The 15924-nt window shown below is 35.4% G+C and overlaps 1 long non-coding RNA gene across 1 annotated transcript in view; it reads right to left on the bottom strand.

Annotated features, from left to right (window-relative positions):
- LOC116269137 overlaps positions 1-14305 on the bottom strand; it is a 37262-nt gene extending 22957 nt beyond the window's left edge. The window contains exon 1 of the long non-coding RNA XR_004176456.1: positions 11679-14305. This is a non-coding gene — a long non-coding RNA (uncharacterized LOC116269137). The remainder of the gene's footprint in view (positions 1-11678) is intronic.
- Between the last annotated feature and the right edge of the window lie 1619 nt (positions 14306-15924).

Here is a 15924-nt window from a genome sequence, read left to right as displayed (position 1 = left end):
ACTGAGACTCAGAATAGTGAAATAAAATTGCAAAGTCAAAGGCAAGAAAATGTGAGAGCTAGGCTTTCCATCCAAATCTATTAAGTTCCAAAACGCATGCCCTTGTCCCCGCCAAACACAGATTCTTCCCTGTGGATCCAGATTTTCCTCTCGGCTTTAGGGTCCTTTATGTGTCTCTGCTTAAAATGACCCTCCATCTAGATTGTTACTCTCTGCCACATATCTCAAACTTAGGTAAATTTCTAGATTATTCCTCTCCAGGCTTGCGTTTTGGAACTTAACTTGTGCTTTTGCTGCCAGTGTTTCAGCTCATGAAGCAAGATCCCATGGGAACAACCAAAAAAAAAAAAAAAAAAAAAAATCAGAAACAGATTCTAAGAAACCATGGCAAGGGGTGTTTGTAACCGCTGAGATATATATCCCCATTGCTAGGGAATTGCTATTTGACTGCCAGTCACACATTGAAACAGATTTTAGTTAAATCAAGCTCTGACATGATTGTAACAGAAACTAAATGAAACATCTGCCAAAACAGAAATTGTGTCAAATTCCTAAACAAGGAAGAATGTCTATAACGGGTGCCACATCTGAATAGCAGTTAAACTCGTTTTGGTAAACTTTACAAAATTCTCAATGGATTTTTTGGTGTAACTGGACAATGTTTTTGCTATTTATTTTAACTCATCTTGGAAATTGTTTCTTCAAATATACAAGAAAGAAGTAAGTTGGATCATCAAAATATGGGATAAAGTTAAATTCAGTTTAATTCGTTGACTATGTAGTGTCATTCAAGAAGAAATGGAATGCAACTCTTTGGTATCTGACCCCACACTCTGCATTAGTTAAGTTGTGTCTAGGTGGCATCATCTTTCAGGAAGAAAATAAGTGAACCTCACATATGTCCAATAGCCTGCAGACTTACTGGATTTTTCCAATTTTCTCTTAAAGTCTGTGTTTATATAGGCAGATCCCATGACAGCAATAGCCGAGTGAGTCTTAGTTGGCAATACTGAGCATTTCTCTTGTGAATAGAGTGCATTTTGTACAACAGAACAGTAATATCACATAATAGGAAATCTATAAGAAGTTTTCATTGTGATGGACATTGCCCTTACAACAGTTTTACTAATATGGTTGTATGATAGCTTTCAAATTTTTAGGTGCAGTATGCAGACACAGCAACATCTATAAGGTAAAGAGGGTCCATCTGTTTTTATGTCTCTATGTTTAGGAGAAAAGACAACCTCCTCAGTGGCTTTGATGTTGTGTCATGTTGGACCTGTTGGCCATCTGAAGCTAAGCACTAATAAAGGGAATGGGATTATTGGGTTGTGTTAGATTAATGATCCAAGGAGCCAGGATGTGGGGAATCAACCAGCATGACCATCATAGGCATGAAACTGCAGATCTCCTATGTCTTGGGAATCAGCACTGGGAGGCTTAAGAAGCAGCAGCAGCTGAAAGCAGCAGGCATGGTTGACAAAACCAAGAGTAAGAACAAATGCTCTAAGCAAGAACTTTCCTTTTTCTAGGTTGATTTCCTAAGCAATCAATTAAGAATGCGATTAGGAATCACTAGAGTATTTACCTCTACAAAATACATCTAGTTAGCATAATCTCATCTCTAAATTTGAGCAAAATAATTAATTATCTGTGCCTCAGTTTCCTTGTCTGAGAATGAGACCTTTAATTGTTCTAACTATGCCATAGCCATTTACACAATTTTATGAGTTACATGAGCCATTATTCTGAATTCAGTGAGTTTTTATCAAGTTCTTCCTATATACCTGAATTTAAAAATGAAGAAATGCAGACTATTTTATACTTTTGCACAGTATTATTTTTTTTATTATATTAACATTAGTTTTTATTGAATTCCATAATCAGTTCAATTTTAAACACCAAAATAAATATGTGGACACATTATTTTTAATGCTCTTCAATTTGTATCTGGGTATTCCTGAAAATTAAAAAATAATAATTTGGATTCTTTCCAAATAATATACCTCACCTTCAATAAAAAAAAAGAGCAAAAATGGGGGAAGAAAAACAAAAAAAAAGTTTTGAAGCAATCAAGCAAGATATTACGTTAAAGTAAGCTTTAGTTTCTTCCTTTCTTATTTCACTTTACACAGTTTCCTTTTGTACACAAGTCTGCTTCCTCAACTGCAAATTTCAAGGATCAGCAGTCAATGTTTACAACTCCTTTTTGTGGACTCAAGAAGCTACAAAGAGCATATTAAGTACTGAAGTTTTGGACAGTTCATCACTACTATTATTGTGGAGGTATTTTGTTATTAGAAGAGCTTAATAACTCATAAAATTCCTGTATAGTTATATTCATTTGGATTATAGACATGTACACTCTATTCAACAAGGCTAATGCTTGAAAGCACTACTCTTCACACTGAACAACGATTTACCCACAGAAGTGGTTAACACATTTCACTTTCTAACACAACCTTATCTGAATAGCTTTAGAATATAAACAAAATATGCCAAGAGGAAGTTTACTATTGCACTATATATTTCCATCACATAACAAAATATACACTTGGAAAGAAATGAGAGAAACTGACTATAAAGAATTTGATTTTACTTTTTTTCAGTAGATACTATTGACACCCTTTTTGGAGTATTCCTAAGCAGTACCCTGAGAAGTAAGTAATTCAGCATTTATCTTTTTAGAAGGCAGGTGGATATTGTTAATTCTTACCCCATATCGTTTCCCATTACCATGAAGAGTATTGTCAATATACACATCATCATGTGAATAGCTTGCAGTGAGCTAAATACATAAGTCCTTCTCCTTTCAAATGTTAATCACTAGGAAATGTTGGTAATTAATTTCATGAAATATCTCAAATTTGTTGTCTTTTCATCTTCTCATTGTCACTGAATTATAGTCTCTTAGTATTCTTTCTACATCCAATATCCCTCCTCCCTAATTTATTCTGGTTTTCGGCAAATTAATCTTCAACTATTTATTATCACTATAGTCTTCTTCATAGTCATCATTTACATTAAGCATCCACTCTCTGCTCATTGTTATATAGGTGTTGTACATATGAGAATCCACTACACTAACAATAAATGACAGGTATTATTACCCCATTTACCATACCATTAATTAAAGGATCAGAGAAGGAGACTAACTACCCCAATATCACACAATTAAAAGGTGGCCAAGTCACGATGAAAACCTAGATCAATGTGAACCCAAAGTCTTCATCTTAGCCATGACAACAAGAATAGCACATATAAATCAAAAAGAGGAACTTGTTTATTTTAGGGAAGCTCTCATGGTTGAACACAGCCATGATATTTGCCTACCTTCCAAAACTGATTCAGATGTCCTTTCATGTCAATTCCCACAGGGGAGTGATTTTTATTTATAACTTTATATTAGTCACAAAGGATAAAGTGAAAAGAAGCAAACAGATGCTCTAGATTGGTCAATATACTTTACATGTATGAAAATAACATACTAGCATGTGTGCTTTGTGATTGCTCTTTCTGTCTTTTCTTCTGGCACATGGTATGAGCATAATGTATGTGAACTTATTAAAATAAAAATAAGTATTGGTGAATTCCCTAACCAGGATGATGAAAGTTACTTTAGTACGTTTCAACTTCTGGTGGTTCCTTTCATACTTCATATTGATCAGTACTCCATATTGATCAGATATAAGAAAAGCAGTTTATGTTGGAATTATGATGTTCTCAGTTATCCTTCCCCAAATTAACATTATATAGAACATAAGCAAGAAAAGGTGTTCTAGGTAAGAAGGATTTGGTACTCAAATATGCTTTGCAAAATTATCCCTATCTTGGAGATACACAACAAATAACAGTGTTTCATAGGCTTTTAAAGAAAATTGCTTAAATTTTTAAAACTATAGCTTCTAAAATATATTTGATCACATTTCTGTAGTTGCTGTTGATATTGTTTCTTTTTTCTTTTTTTAAAATATTGGCCAGACTACTCTCAAACTCCCAATCTCAAGTGATCTGCCCATCTCAGCCTCCCAAAGTGCTGGGATTACAGGCATGAGCCACCATGCCTGGCCGATTATTATTTTTTTCTTCTCATATTTCTTTAACATCTCATGATTTTTATTTTAGGAGGTATAATTCTATGCATTTATTTAAATACAAATGTCCTTCTCAAATGTGTTCTTTCTGTAGTACATACACGTATGTGTGTGTGTATAAATGTGTGTGTGTGAACAGGATGTGTTCAGTCCTCTCAAGAAAAGAAAAAATAATATATTTTAGCATGAAATCTCTTCCCCATTTTTCAAATGTTTATTTTCCATTTTATCCTTGTAGCTTTTTTTTTTTTTTTTTATCAATTGTACTTTAACTGCAATATCTCAGGTTGAAGTGTCCTTTGGCATCAAGTAATGCATCCGAAATGTTCTGGTGTTAAACTATTTCTTTCTAACAAATCAGTTACTTCTGTTTAATGTCACTGTTCCAAATAAAACTTTAAAATGCTGTTCACTGCAGTTCATGATATGTCCATATCTGCTGGAGTTTGAGGCCCTTCATCAGTTTACCCTACCCTATCTATAATCTTATTTCCCATTGGTCTCCAATGAATGTACTCTATGTTATGTGGGTCTGAATGATTAAGTAGCACCACTACCAAGAACTATTTCTAAAATGAAAAGATAGTAATCTTAAATGAAGGAGTTATGATAGCCATGTTTCTACCCAATATGGTTAAATTTTCACTTCAGATTCCAATTACAAAGTAACACTTATCACCAAGGGGAGTAAAATATTGTCTATATACCCAGAGCTGCAGAGAATAGAGAAGGTGAAATGGAACAGACATAAATAAACTCCAGTTAAAGTAGAGAGGGAATATTGTCTCAAGTTTACATAAAAAGGTGACTGACCTCTCCCACGTTCCCCCAGAACTCTTTGAACTAACTCTGCCTAACATGTTTAACACTGAGTAGAGTCTGAGACTAAAAATTCCACTTGTTTTATTTACTAGAAGAAATCGTATTGGACAAATAAAAGCAAAAATTAAAAAAAAATAAATAAAAAGGAAACTAGAACATAAATCTGTTGAGGAACAATCTCAAAAATTTTTCCTGGCTAAGGGGTTTTACAATTTTATATATTCCTTGTAAGTTTAAATTCAGATTAAGCCATTTTTTACCAGTACCCAGTGTATATATACAGTAGTCCTCCCTTATTCACAGTTCCACTTCCCATGACTTTCGTTACCCACAGTCAACGGTGGTCTGAAAATGTTAAATGAAATATTTTAGACTAATCACAAGTTTTAAATTGGCCACGATTCTAGGTAGCATAATGAAATATCATGCCATTCCACTCCATATCACCCAGGATGTGATCCTCCGTTTGTCCCCATTATCCATGCTGTGTACAGGACCCGCCCATTTGTCACTTAGCACCCACCTCAATGATCAGGTCCACTGTCATAGTGTCATAGTACTTGGATCCACATCACCCTTATTTCACTTTTTAATGGCCCCAAAGTGCAAGAGTATTGTTTGTAATTTGTAAATTAAACTTTGTCACAGGCATGATATTGTTAAAATCTTACCTACGATAAAGGTATTGTGGAGACATTGTTTAAAAAAATACACAGTACATGTATATAGCAATGATCCTCCATTTTCAGTGGGATTATATCCTTAGAACCCCAACCTAAGTAAAATGTTGTGTCAAAAATGCTTCTGATGCTCAACATCACTAATCATTAGAAAAATACAAAGCAGAACAATAGTGAGATGCCATTCCATACTAGTCAGAATGTCTTTCATTAAAACGTTAAAAATAACAGATGATGATGAGGTTGTGGAGAAAAGCAAATGCTTATACACTGCTAGTGGGAATGTAAGTTAGTTCAGCAATTGTGGAAAGCAGTGTGGCAATTTCTCAAAGAACTTGCAATAGAAATGCTGTTGAACCCAGCAGTGCCATTATTGGGTATATACCCCCCCCAAATTTTAAATTATTCTAACACATGGACACTTGCACATGTATGTTTATCATAGCACTTTTCACAATATCAAAGACATCAAATCAACCTAAATGCCTATCAACGGTAGACTGGATAAAGAACATGTGGTACATACACAACATGGAATACTACATGACCATTAAAAAATAATAAGATCATGTCTTTTGCAGCAACATGGATAGAACTGAAGGCCATTATCCTAAACAAATTAATGCAGCAAGAGAAAACCAAATACCACATGTTTTCACATATAAGTGGAAGCTAAACAATGAGAATACATGAACATAAAGAGGCAAACAAAAAAGACAAAAAGAACAAAAGAGGTATCTGTTGTTTGCCTCTTTATGTTCGTGTGTTCTCATTGGACGCCAAGTCCTACTTGAGAGTGGTGGATGGGATGAGGGGGAGGATAAAAAGAAAAAAATTACCTATGGGGTACCATGCATATTGCTCGAGTGATAAAATCATGTGTACACAAAGCCCCAGTTACCTATATAACAAACCTGCACATGTACTCCAAACCTAAAATAAAAGAGTTAAAAAATTTTAAAAATGCATTTTGTACTCCAATAAACCCATCATAAAGTTGTGAAATTTTAAGTTAAACCATCATAACTTCAGATACTTCTAGATTTACAATGGGATTATGTCTCAAAAAAACCCATCATACAGTTAAAAATTAAAAGGTAAATCGTCATTCGATGGGGACCATCTTTATAATGTTTGGTACTGTTTATGGTTTTAGGCATCCACTGGGGGACTTGGGACATATGCCCTGAAGTTAAGAATTACTATATGTGTGTTTGTGTATTCATTCTAAGATTTTACTTGGCATGTATAAAAATGCCCTAATTTACATACATTTCCATACACACACACACACACACACACAGAGTGATGCAGCCATTTTTAATACATAGGTTTATCACTTGTAGTAATTAGGGTTCTCCAGAGAAACGGAGAGAGAGGGAGAAAAGCTGGAGTCCCAAGAGGGCCAGTCCAAGTCCAAAGGCCTGAGATCCAGGAGAACTGACAACATTAGTTCCAGTATAAAATCCAGCCGGCATGAGCCCCAGGAAAAATCAATGTTTCAGTCCATGTCTTAAGACTGAAAAGTTCATAATCCAGATTAAGGCAATCATGCAGGAGGAGTTCCTTCTTAACTCAGTCTTTTGTTCTATTCATGAAGTCAGTTGATTAGATGAGCCCGCCTATACTGAGAGCAGTGTACTTTACTCAATCTGCACATTCATGTGTTAATCTCATGCAGAGCACTGTCAGACACACCCAGAATATACGGTCATGAATAGGGGCACCCTGTGGCCCCGTGAAGTTGACACATAAAGGGAACCAGAACATCACCTTTGTAAAATACAGAGTAAAATAACTCTTCAGAATCTCATTATAAACTGGTTACTGGGTGCACTACTCTTGAATAGGGAAGGTAGGATTCTGAGGGCAATGTTAGGTAAGCAGCGTCCTTGGAGAATATCACTGATACCATTTGGCAGTCCCAGGAATCCTGAAAAGGTGAGTACAGGAGCAGAAAGAAGAGGCAAGGATTCCGTCCTCCTCCACTTAATATCCCTGCCTCTTAGAATAGAGCCTGAGCATAGTGCTTGCTTAGCACATGCTTTCTATATGAATCAATGTGTCAACCATTAAGTGAATAAATAAATGATGGTAAAATTAAATAAGCAAATGTATAAAGTAAAACGTTCTGACTATCAAAGTGGCCAAGCACTTTTTATTTCTTCCCTAGAGTATTCCATCTTCCTGTGTTTTTTGTTAAGCTTATGGATGAACTTAAATTACCCTCACAAGATAATTGAATATTTATTCTTTTTAAATATTTCCATTATAAATTCTGTGAGATTAATTATATACCTGTATTCAGTGCCATATTACTCATTTTAATATTGAGGAATTTATTAGGGTCAAACTAGTGCGAGTAAATTATTCACTAGCTGATGTGGATTTCAAGTTAAAACATTAGTTATTATGCATGTTAAAATTATTAATAATATTCACAGGTAGCCTTATTTCTTTAAAGGTTATTCTTAGTTTGCTTCTTTCAAGTCTTGGTTTGATAAAATGGTAATGAGGCATTTGACAGGCAAAATGAATGTTTGCCACAATGTAATACTTAAAGCAATTACCCAAAATTAGTCACTGTTCCATTTTCTCCTCAAAGGTCCATGAAGACTTTCATAGTTGTCTGGTTCATGTCACTCTTTGCATTTGATGAAAGTTGGTTTATTTTAAAATATCTGTATCACTAATTCTATAGCTCATATGTATAGCTCTGTATTGCTAGTAAATTAGTGTCTTCTTTTCATCTTTTAAAGAAAGAAATTAATAATCTTGTAAAAATATATAGTTTAGATGCTATTATATAGCATAATTAGGAATTATAACAGCATAGTTAGTAACTATAATAGCATAATTACTAATTATGTTATATAATAGCATCTATGAGGCACTCAGCTCTTTTCTGGACTCGAGGAGTACTATGGCAAAATGAAATTCTAACACCGACGGCATGAGATATCAGGCCAGCATCGTATAGCATCTCAATTTATCTAGTCATAGGTAATGTAAGGTGAGATTCTTAATGGTTAGAAAACAATTGTACTATTACATCTCAATATATTTATAAGTTCCTCAGAGGAAAATGTTCCCTTGAGGAAAGACTGAACCATATTCCCTAGTAGAAGCTTTTCCTTAAAATAGGTTCTTACGCTATTGTATCCAAAGGTGCAATTTGTCACATGCTGCTAATCTGAGTATCTAAGGAGGAAAACGTTAATACTTATGAGTGTGTATGCGCAGGGCCAGGAGGCAGGGAGGCTACATATAATCTTGCTCTTCAAGCAGTGTGGGAACCAAGCATCTTAAAACTTGGATGAGGAAGGATGACTTGCTGCGATGGTATCACCGGGCTAAGGGGAATGGAATTGTGGACAGTAAATTCTGCATTTAGATAGAGCGGGAACATCTTCCTGACTCTGCAATATCGAAGCGGCCTATGTCTGAGTTGTTACCATTGATCATCTTCCACCTACGTCAGGCTCGGTGGGTGGAAGCTTGGGGTTGATAGTGCTGGAATTTTGGAGACTTAGTTGGGAAACTGATGGGAAATCACATGAAGATAAACCCTAGTCTTGACATTAAAACAGCTGGGCAGTCAGGACTATGAGGCAGGGAATAGCAAAGGTCCTGGCACACACCAGCGAGTAAAACAGAGACATCAACTATTTCCAAACGACAACATAGTATATGCTAGCACGTGGCCCAAATGGATACTTTATAATTTACTTGAGGTGAGCTCAGGTGCTCAGTTTTATCTTTTTATACAATAACACCAAGTTACCTTAAAAACGCAGGAGAGTTTCTCTAAATGTCTAGGGAGAGAATCCCTACTAACAAGAGATTCCATCAATCCCATAGATATTTAAAAATAGAAAAACAACTGTGGTGAGATATGGAAGGACTGCATGAGAAATACACATTGAAACATAAACTAGTCAAATGAACTGCAGGTAAATAAGTTTGTGTATTATAAACCTATACTTAAGTATAATAAAATTTACATATGATTCTGTTTTTTTTTTAAGGAAAAATATTTCAACTGAACCAAGAAACCTGGTAAGAAACAGGGCCATTGGGTGCGTGTGTATAACACATGATTTTTGGAAAACAGAAAACTGAGGTTTACAGGTGGGCCAGCAAGCTTGTTGGTAGGCATAGGGCGCACTCTATGCACCAAAGTGGAGGCCATTCTACTCTAATTCAGTTACAACGTTACCTTTTTGACTTTATTAAGAACAGTCTTGGAGAGCTACATTCCATAAAGTATTAAGACCCACTAATGAATCATCTTTAGTTCTGTAAAATCTGATAAAGGTCAATAAGCAGCAAACTATGAGGATGATTTGAAAGATGCCATGAAGCAACCCCGGTTCAAACCGTTTTCTGTTTTAGTGACTGATTTTTTTTTTAATGTATTTATTTATGCCTTGAATATTTTTTAAATTAATAAGAGACCAACCGTTACCCACTACCAATTTTGAGAGCTTAATACTGAAAACAACAGGAGCCCAAAAGCAGAGGGCACAAGCAAGAGAGTTGCAGTCTCTTTGCTTGACTGCAAAGAGAACTTTCACAAATGTTTAAATTGGTGTTGGGACTGACTCTTAGGCAGAGCTAGTTAGGTATAAAACTGGGAGTGGTAGAATATGAAACAGAGGAGCATATCACTCTTGTTCTTTTGAATAACCTTGGCTGATTTCCTATCTCCAGTCCTGAGAGTGTGGCTCATGGATTTGACATGTAATTATACTATATTCAATTCCTTTGAGGTGCTGAGTTTTGAATTATCTCCCCACATTGATCTCTCTGTCATTTGGTTTTTTAAAATTTTCATTTGCAAAGCAAGAAATGGACAAGTTCGGCTTTGGAACTTGTTTGCCTTTTTAATGAAGCCTGATCTAAATTTGAATTTCAAATTTTTTTCTTTATCAAACTGATTTTCAAATATATTATTCTTCATTCTATTTGATGATGCCTAAAAATGTAATGACCCAGTATTATGTGAAACCCATTATATTAGAGGTTAGTGATGACATTGAGAATGAGGTTAATTCAAAAACTCATAGGAAAGCTACTTTTTAATTCATTTCTATTCCCTCTTTTTCCTTCCTAGATTACTTAAAGGAAAACAGATTTTTTGTTATCTTATTGTTGTTGCTCCTGTCCCTACTGCCCAGATCAAAAGCTCATTATACTTTTAATAAATCTTTGGAATAGTTTCATAATTGGTTTGTAAACAAATGAAGCACTACCTTGTTAAATTGTAACAGTAAACTATCACCCTCTATATCATGTCTATCATTACTGAGCATAAAGTATTAGAAAAAACAGTGATTTGGGGAATGAAAGACAATATTTTAAATTCCAGATCTACTACTTTCCTGTACTTAGACAAATTATTTCACTTGACAAATCATTTTATTTAACAGAGTTTTGTTTTTTGATGTATCAAATGAGAAAAAGAATATGTATTTTCCAAGGTTGTCGTGAGGATTAAACAAGATTACATATAAAGAGTCTGATAGATGGAAACGCTATTTGCCAACAAACATATCAACAGTTATGCAAATTTATTAGTGATCGTGGAAAAGCATACGAAATACAAATTAAATGCAAATGTCACAAGGTAGTACAAAAAAAGGAACTATACAAATGAAGGAAGACTATCAGCTCGGGCCTAATAAAAAGAGAAACCACAAGCAACTTAAATCATAAAGTATTAAAATAAAGAATGTAAAATTATAACAGGGAATTGGAGGGATGCGATATGATCTAATAAGAAGTAAAGAGAACTTTTTTTAAAAAAGCAGTCACTACCTGTAGGGCTGAGAGAATGCAGCCATGTTAGAATCACCTCCCAGGGCTGAATAGGCCTTGTTGGGAAGGAGGTGGTAGGTCATAGCCTCTGAACGCAGAGAAGTCACTGTGGTGCCATGCACAGAACTTTCTCGAAATCTACAATTCAGGACTTGATAGGAATCTGTCTTCTAATTTGTAAGTTAAAATTGTACTTACAAAAGAGACTATATGCTACAAAACCACCTGGGACTGGGAGGTGTCAGGGGAAGCAGAAACTTACTTGTGTTCCTGTTGACTTCCATGAACTTTTGCTGGTTATTAAAGAAGTTGTGCCTGCTGCAGAAACCAGGAAACAAAAACCCTTTCTTCTTGCAGTGTCTCTCCAGTAACCCCTATTGACAAAGCTTAGCACTGTGCCAGCTGACAGAGAAAAATAGTAAAGAGCCCAGATTTAGTTTCACAGAACATAAAAAAAAGGATGAATATAAAACTAAAGGCAAGGAATAAATAACTGGCAGACTGAGTAACATCACATTGAGTAAAATAATAAAATAATTAATGATAAGTGACAGATAAATAACTATAGTCAGTTCCATTTATATAAATTGAAACAGCCAAAAGAATAAAACAAATATATGCATATATGGTAAAAATGTGAAAAAGAAAAATAGACACACAATTTTCGTTTCTGAGAGAAAGGATATATGTGAGGACATATAACCTCTAAGGGGCTACCAAGTTATTAATCGCAAGTTTTTCCTTAAGTTAGCTGGCGAATGAAGAAGCATTCATATTTTTATGATTCTTCATAATTATATAACTACATATGTGTGTGTATATATAGGTACAAACAAACCTATATGGCTTTAAGCTATATAAATTAGTTGATACCTTTGTAACTCTCCATGTATTTTGTATACACATTTTTAAACACATTTATATATTTTATATACATCTAGCATGTAATTATTACTCAATAACATGCTCACCACATTACAGGAACATGATAACTGCTTTATCCTTTCTCTTTTCTGTATTTCTCACTGACTATAAGCCCTTTCCCAGGAACACAGGCAAGCAGAACCTGTGTATTAGGTGTGTTGGGCACATGGATGGGCTCATGCCTTATCTTCATGGTCACGTCACAATAATCACCTTTATTATAACTGGGACAATAACCTTTGTTAATTTGTGTACTATTAATCATTTGGTCACCTATTATGTGCTAGACATTGTCTCACAAAGTTCATGTTTACAGTATATTCAATATGAAAATTAAAATATGGTAGCAATAGATATTTTCATTTTGTAGGTATAGAAATTGAAGTAAAAATGAAACCAGTCCACACCAGAGTTAATAAATATCGAGAATGATTTCCTGTAAAAAAAAAAAAAAAAAAAAGAAAGAAAGAAAGAAAGAAAAAGTCTAGTTAATAAAACCCTTGTGCTTTTTTTATCCCTCTTACTGTGGTTATGCAATTTTTTAGGATATAGTCAAGTTCAAATCACCAAGAGGTCTTTTCTGTGGCTTCCATCCCACTTTTTCTTCTCATCTCTGAGTGTCACAGTAGCTATTGCCAATATCACACAATGTAACCCCCGATTATCTCGTGCGAGTAACTTTCAGCTCTGCTTTGATATTAGAAACTCAAATAAGAAATACTGCTGCTTTTTATGTTTAGTCACTATCATCGTATCTCATTTAAACTAGGCTGCTCCAGTACGTTTTAATAATTATTAGTAAGATGTGATGGTATTGATTTCTTCATTGAAGATGTAGGATAACTCTCTTTTTATCTACTTTGCTTTTGGATAATAAAAACATATAATACTGAGAAGACCAAGGCAATCGAAGAAGAGATATCAACAGAGAAGAGATTCCAGCAAAAGTTAGGAAACCAGAAACTACATGGGGATATGGCACCTCTGTAGTGGAAGTTGCCCCACAAGAGTATGTAAAAGAAATGATGATAAGAAGTGAACTGATTTACCTTGTAAAACCCAAGGGAGCCAGAAGATATATTGGCACGAATTAAGAAGAGATCATAAGGAAAGCATAAATCACAGCACACATTTAGGTGAATATAGTTTGAAAGTGGATATATGAGAATTTTTGACTCTCCTTTTATCCTTCTCATTGAGAAAAACATTCAAACACAAGCACCTACCTCCAAGGCAGAACACCAAATAGTTATTTGCTAGAAAAAGTGACCGAGGTGCTGTGGATTCAGGACACCAGGTATAGTGAAAGGCAGAAGTGAGATGTAGGGCTTCAACATGAAAGTGAATTGCAGTTGGCAAATAGATAAAATGAACACAAAACAGAGTTCATAGCCTGGTTTTCACATTGTCTCAGCTGTTGTCTTCTTTCTTCCTTGAGGAAAAGTTTCAGACAATGCTACTCTGGAAAATCTAACATTCTGAAGGGAAAGACCTTTACATATCAGCAGTTTTTCTAGTGAAAAGGACAGCAATCAGACAAAAGAAACAAGTGAGAGTCAACCTAATTGTCCATGAGGGGATGAGGAGTGTATATACACAATGGAGTAATAGCCGTTAAAAAAAAAAAAGAAAGAAAGAAAAGAAGAAAATTATGTCATTTGGGACAACATGGTTGAACCAGAAACACGTAACACTTAACAAAATGAGCCAGGGTGGGTAGAACCTAAAAAAGTTTAAATAAAGGAATCAGAAGGTAGAATAATCGTTACCAGAGGATAGGGGTAAGAAAGGAGATTGGAGAGATACTGGTCAGTGGATACAAAATTTCAGTTAGATAGGAGAAATAAATTAAAGAGATCTCTTGTACATCATGGCGACTATAGTTAATAGCAATCTATTGTGTTTTTGTTTTTGTTTTTGAGAGGGAGTCTTGGCTCTGTCGCCCAGGCTGGAGTGCAGTGGCCAGATCCCAGCTCACTGCAAGCTCCGCCTCCCGGGTTCCCGCCATTCTCCTGCCTCAGCCTCCAGAGTAGCTGGGACTACAAGCACCCGCCACCACACTCGGCTAATTTTTTGTATTTTTAGTAGAGACGGGGTTTCACCATGTTAGCCAGGATGGTCTCCATCTCCTGACCTCATGATCTGCCCACCTCGGCCTTCCAAAGTGCTGGGATTACAGGCGTGAGTCACTGCGCCCAGTCAATCTATTGTATTTTGAAAACCTCTAAGAGAGAAGATTTTTTAAATATTCTCATCACCAAAAAAAAAAAATAGTAAATATGTAAGATAATGCAAATGTTAATTAGCTCAAGTTAAACATTTCACAATGTTATGTGTACTTCAAAACATTATGATGTACACCATAAAATACAAAATTTTTATTTTTCAATTAAATATTTTCAGAATAAAAACAGAAAACAGAAATGACATACAGAAATAAAAACTGATGGGATTGGGATGACTTTTTAAATATAAATGTATCAGACTCACAAAAGTTACGACATTGCATCATTAAAGCAAAAAATTTATACCAGTCCCCAACACTAGAAAGCATAAGAAAATGAAAAAATAAAAGTATTTTAATAACCAAACCAAAAACATGATGTTTAAATTAGAAATGGAGTATAAAGTCAACAAAATAACTAAGAAAATATAATAAAAATATCAAGAAAAGAAAAAATATTCAAACAAAAATGAAATCTCAAAGAATTAATCCTAACATTATGCTTTTCAAATAAAAATCTGACATTAGGGATTATAGAAAATAGGGGCTAGATAATGAGTAATTAATTGGATTTTTTTTTTTTTTTGAGACAGAGTTTCACTGTGTTGCCCAGGCTGGAGTGCAGTGGTGCGATCACAGCTCACTGTAATCTCTGCCTCCTGGGTTCAAGTGATTCTCCCACCTCAGCTTCCTGAGTAGCTGGGACTACAGGCATGTGCCACAACGTTTGGATAATTTTTTTCATTTTTTTTGGTAGAGACAGAGTTTCACCATGTTGGCCAAGCTGGTCTCAAACTCCTAACCTCCAGTGATCCACCCACCTTGGGCTCCCAAAGTGCTGGAATTAAAGGCAGGAGCCACCAAGCCCAGCCATGCATTGGATTTTTCAAAGGTGGTCACAATGTCTCTTTTCCTTCACGCGCTTCTACAACATGAACTAGACACTGTCCCCACTCAGAAGTTAGATCTGTGGTCCTCCCGTTGCCTCTAGGTGGGCTTGTGACTTGCTAACAACTAATGGACTTTGGCAGAAGTGATGCAATGGATCAGAACTACTGTTATCAATTAAAAGGTTCTTCATAAAGCTAATTCAACATCCATAACACAGAAAGAAGATGGCAGATAGGAGGCAAGACTAGCTTGCAGCTCCAGCTCGGGTGAAGGGAGCAGTGTGTGGAGACTCACATGGTGAACTTTTGTTCCAGACTTACTGCAAGAATTTACCAGGGAAGCCAAGAGAATCCACAGACCCTCTGAAGGAAGCAGATTGCCCCTACAGGACCTGGGAGACAGTCCAAATCCTGTGAGTGCCCAAGCTGTGACAGTAGGAAAGGGGGATCGTCCACCCCCAAACACACAC

Source organism: Papio anubis, chromosome 10 (assembly GCF_008728515.1).
Source record: "Papio anubis isolate 15944 chromosome 10, Panubis1.0, whole genome shotgun sequence".
In the NCBI taxonomy this organism is placed as follows: domain Eukaryota; kingdom Metazoa; phylum Chordata; class Mammalia; order Primates; family Cercopithecidae; genus Papio; species Papio anubis.
This window is presented reverse-complemented; position numbering and strand designations above follow the sequence as displayed.